Here is a 5,440-nt window from a genome sequence, read left to right on the forward strand (position 1 = left end):
GATAAGTAGCTCAAACTCAGAACTTGATATACTGCAAGTCTGAAAGAAAGAAAGAAAAAAAAAAAAAAAAAAAAAAAAAAAATATCATAGCCCTAACAATCAAGTCATTTAAGATGAAAAGCCAAGGAAAAGGCAGATTTATCCACTGAGTGAGAATACCAACTAGACTAAGTCAATGGAAGTCCAATACTGGACATCCTCAGGAGCCAGGATTTCAAACCTAATTCACAGAGAGATACTGGCAAGAGTCCTCTGCCTCCTGGGTACAGCTTCCAAGGGAAGTAACAGGAAGGCAGATGCGTAATGTGGAATTGTAATGATTCTCCTAATTCAGTGAGGGAGCACTGGTGGATCCCAGTAATTAAACACAGATCATTAATCTCTCTGGTCCAATGTAGTGATGGACAGATGGGCAGACAGGGCAGAGGACTCTCCCGTCATTGCCCTTCATGCTCTCAGTAACCAGAGAAGCTTAGACCCTGATCCTATGTGCATCCTTTATCCCAGCTGAGTATTTCTCAGGGTGGCTACCTAACTCCAAGTGAGCAAAGTGAGTTGATCTTTTTTGAGTAGGTCACATACTCAGAAGTTGAAGTAGAGAGACAAGTTTGTCACACATCTGTGGCTTTTCACCTTGGCTCCCAGCTGCCAGTGCTCACTCCAGCAGTGTTTTGGTGGCATGTTTCCCTTTATAAGCATGAACAACACCTTTGTCATCTGTGTTACCTTCAGTGTACAATAAAAAATGCAATAGTCTTCATCTCAATGTTACTGTAGCAGTTTTCCTTTCCCTCATGGACCTTAATACCAAAAACCTGATCTGCTTGCCACTTTCACTGCATAGCAATGCAGCAATGTAAGTGGAGAAGCAATCCAGAATTTTACAACAATGCAAAACTTGTTTCTCATCATTAAAATCGGATAACTCCAAATTGAAGACAAAATCATTTCCAGACACATTTTATGTGAGCTTTGGTACTTCTTTCACTAATGCCACAATCTTGCAGAAAACAAGGAAATGGGTCCGGTCTGTATTTCAGCAACAGAAAACATGGGCATGATGAATTGTATGCTGTTCTGGCAGACCATTTCTGGCAACATTTTCTCCAAAAGTCCAGAGGATATCAAAAGTCATGGATCACAGCCTAATTGTGTGGCTCTTTTTCAGGAAAAACTTCCAGTGAAGACTTGTGGGATTTTTTTTCCCTTCCTTTTTTATGTGCAAGAAGAGCTGGGTCCATAGTGAATTTTAATGTTTTTCAGTCAAGATTCACATATGTACTTGATTACATTTTGACCAGTCATTATTTTCTACTATTATTAAAAGTAATAGAATTAGACCAAAGAAAACAGTAAAGTAGTAAAATGCAGTGTAGCAATAATGGGTTCTTTGGAAAAAGTTGTCATCTTTATCAATGTAAGGTGGGATGCAATTCTGGGACTTTAGTGGGCTCCCCTAGAATTCCCCTCCAGACCAATAAACCCCACTTTTCTAGGAAACAAAAAACTACAGAAAGGAAGATTTGGAAATTACTTTTTCCATTTTTTCCTTTTAGAATCCTGCCTCCCAAAAAAAGAAAGGGGAGGGGATGAGGCTGCACTGTGGGAAAAATTCTGTTGGGTTAAATGTTTTCTTAGATACCTTTAGGAGAGTGCTGGGGCTATATTATTTCAGTTTAGCAGTGGAAGGTAAGGGCTCTCATCAATTTTCCTGGGAGTATGCTTCTTTGGGAAGCATTTCTAAATGCTTGCAACTCAATGCAAGAGTCAAAAGAGGAAAGACATATTCCTCACTGGCATTTTTTCCTGTAATCCCTCACTGGAGGGGAAAAGAATTTACAGACGAGTGTGACTTCTATCTGAGGCAAGTTAGGCAGAGTTGTTCTTGTCAGCTTTATGGCAACTTTTATATGGGAAGCTACTTTAAATACTTTCCACTCATCCAATATATCTACAGGAGTTTTATCTCCCTAGTGGTTGTCCAGGCTGGGAAACTCTACTTCCTAGGTCACCTGTGTTTTGTTGTCCCTATGCCTGTAATCTATACATAAACATAACTAAAACTTGGGAGTCAGCAAGAGTTTTGATTGCTCCTTAAATTTAAACAGAGACCCTGAGGGTACATTGCGATGCATCTTTATTAAGCCCAAGAAATTTCTGACTCACCCTTGTCCTTTAAGACACACCCTCCCCCATGCTTTAAGCAGGTGAATAATGAAGGGATTGCAGATCACTACCAACACAGTGTGGTGATTGCAAAGGTAGGTCCTAGTCCTGAAAATATACATGCCTGTTCTTAGCTTTATTTGTACCATTGCAAATTTATAGGGATAGGACAGTCCAGGTTTGGGACCTGCATGGCACACTCACGCTTCTCATATAAATGCCTCAAAAGGCCATTCAGACAGGTTGTGAAGAGCAGGCACACGGAAATTGTAATAATTTTAAAGCAATGGGAACTGTCCACTTCTTTAGATAATTTTGAAGTGGATTTCAAGTGAAAGATTTACATTTCTTCTTCTGATCCCAGTTGCTCTAGCTTTGTCAGTAAAGAGAAACTTGCTCTGTAAGACAGATCTGATTCCCCACTGCATTTCTTCATTTTTCTGCTTGTGTCAATTCACTGAGAACAGTGGAGCACTTGCAGTGAAAAGCTGGAATTGTCTGCAGTGAATTGGGTCAAAAATATTAGCAAAAGCAGACCGAGTTAACTGAAACATAGTGTGGAGAAACTTGCTAATTCATTTAAAATAGAGTGATTTTAGGAGTTATTTTTAGGTTTGTTTAGGGAAAAAAAATAAATCCAACAGATCTCTAATATGCTTACTTATGCTGATAATATCCTTTAATAATCCATAACAGCTTGAACAGTTTGAAGGGAAATTAGGAAGCAATTCTGTGATCATGAAGCAGAGTTATTGAAAGCTCCTGTAATTTGTATAAATTGACTGCTGGTATATTGTTGGAAATACTTAGCAATAACAATTCTAGGGGAATAAAGGGATCTTTTTATCTTTTCTCTATTGCATGTTTAGATATGCTGTGCTAAGGGCATCGTATGCTTTTTAAATCACATATATATATATATATGGATACATATATATATGGATATATATATATACATATATATGGATATAAAAAATTGTATCTGCTCCCTGCCTTCTCTCAAGAAGTTCTGGAAGAATATCCAGGAGCTCAGTCTGACCACTTGAGAATGTACTGTATTCTTAGATGGAATGCCTTAATTTACACACCTCACCTTTTTTTAGTTGGTTTATTTATATGATGGAAATGTGTGCATTTTCTTTGCTATGGTGAATTTATTCCACTTTTCTGCTTGATTTTTAGTGAATAAAGGCGACAGAGTTGAATACGTTAATAAAATGAGTCCTTAATTAGGAAAATTACCTTCGTATTTTTCTCATATTGTGGAAACAATTTATAATGACTCTGGTTACAATTAAAAAATCTTAAGGAAGAACCTTTTTTTTAATATTTGCAATCATATCAAGTCCAATAATTTTCACACAGAATCAATACAAGAACACATTTTTAAAATTATCTCATTTAACAATGAATTGTTACATGAATATATCTCAAACAGTAGAATGCTAACAAGAATGCATATGGAAAACACAAATAAGAATTCAAGATGCACTTTTTATCATTTGTCAGTGCTTTGACAAAGAATTCCTGAAGAACTGAGAATTATGTAGGATCTTTGAGACAACTTTTTTTACACCCTCACAATTGTTCACTAACACGCAGTTTAATTGTACACGTGCCAGCATATAAATGTTTCACATCTACACTGTTAGCAGAGTTCTTTTCTTAATCTTGTGTACTGAATTGCAGTGCTTCCTTCATTTTGCAGACAGGAGCTCTCCATTGAAATTTGACTGTATGCTCATAATTGTATTGTCAATTTGTGTAGTTAACCAGAATTTGCACTAGACAAGAATAGAGAAAAGACTGAATAAACTAAACATCTCCCTAGACTTTGTAGAAAAAGCTGAATATGGAATTAGTGTAGAGGGAGAGAAATTGATCCACTCAGTTTTAACCTTTTTTCTCTGTTAATGCATTCCTTTTTAAAAAAAAAACAACAGAAATTGAAGGACACAAGTGCTTATTATGACTCTCAGTTTTTGGTTTTCAGAAAGGACCACCCCTCATCTTCATAGTTATTATTTACATTGAACTGTGTGATGAGGCGGAAATTAAAAATAGAATTAAAATGGTTCTAAAGTAGAGTCATTCACAGAGATTGTGAAGTCTAGTATATTAAATTACAATAATAAAGCTAATTATCAGCTGCTTGCTGAGATACTGGATGCTTTTAATTAAAACTAGTTTGTAGGATTCTAGCAATTTTCTTCAAGTATTTCCACTGGTTGTGCAATACATACTACCTTTTACCCATATTTAACATCCTTCCTGTTGTGTGTTCAGCCTCATGTAGCATATTTGTATGTGAAGTTAAAAGTCTAATTTAAAAAATAATTAAATAAATAAATATTAGGTCTTTTGTTTAAAAGAAAACTGAAGGCTTTACTAAATTTTTTACAGAGTTGCCCTTATTAATTTCCTCTCTTTGTTGTTGGTCCAAACTCATTCACTTCAGTGGATGCAAGAAGCTTGGTTCTGCTAGGTTGAGACCCTCTGGTGCAATTAGAAATGCAGCTGTGTTATCGTTCTGCATGTAGATGCATCTGCCAACTTAAAAACCAAAAGATGGATGACACATACATAATACATATCACTCCTAACCTATTGTTCACTGTGCAGATTCTCCCATCGGGTATGTTAAGGGCTATAGGTGTTCAACAGTACTGTGTTTTTCAGGTTGCACCCTGCTTTTACTTCATTAATTTATTTGTAACAAACTTTTCTTTATATGTCATGGGTAGTTGAATCTAGGACCCATTTTAGGAGCTTCAATTTAGATTGCAAAGTAGGTTGGGGTTTTATGTTTCTGGTTGTTGGTTTGGATTTTTAGTTTGTTAAAGCTGCACCCTATGTGATGAGGAGCCAATGGGACATGTCAAAGACCACAAAGATGAGACATGTTCACACACCAGCACCCTGCTAGGGCCAGCTGCTCCAATGACCTGTGCGAGCGGTCCCTTTTCCTGCCGTGGGGCTGCTTGCACAAACAAGGGTTGCGAAATCGGCCCCTTCCCTGTGGTGGCTGTGGAAGCAAGGCCGGGGTTTGCCTCTTTGCTTGTTTTTTTCATGACAATTAACCCAGAGCTGCCACCACTGAGGAACACATTCCCCTCTTTTTTATATTTGCAAAAGCACCTGCAGAACACCAGGCCCCTTGTAGAAAGTTTCTTCTCCCCTCCTCCAGATTGCGTGAGTGCTCAGGTTTTCTGCTTTGAAGTTTTGTGGAAAGGTGTACCTGCCCCCACAGAATGCACTCAAGACAGAATTGGTC

This window comes from Chaetura pelagica, unplaced genomic scaffold (genome assembly GCF_000747805.2).
Source record: "Chaetura pelagica isolate M959 unplaced genomic scaffold, ChaPel_1.0 scaffold71, whole genome shotgun sequence".
NCBI lineage: Eukaryota > Metazoa > Chordata > Aves > Apodiformes > Apodidae > Chaetura > Chaetura pelagica.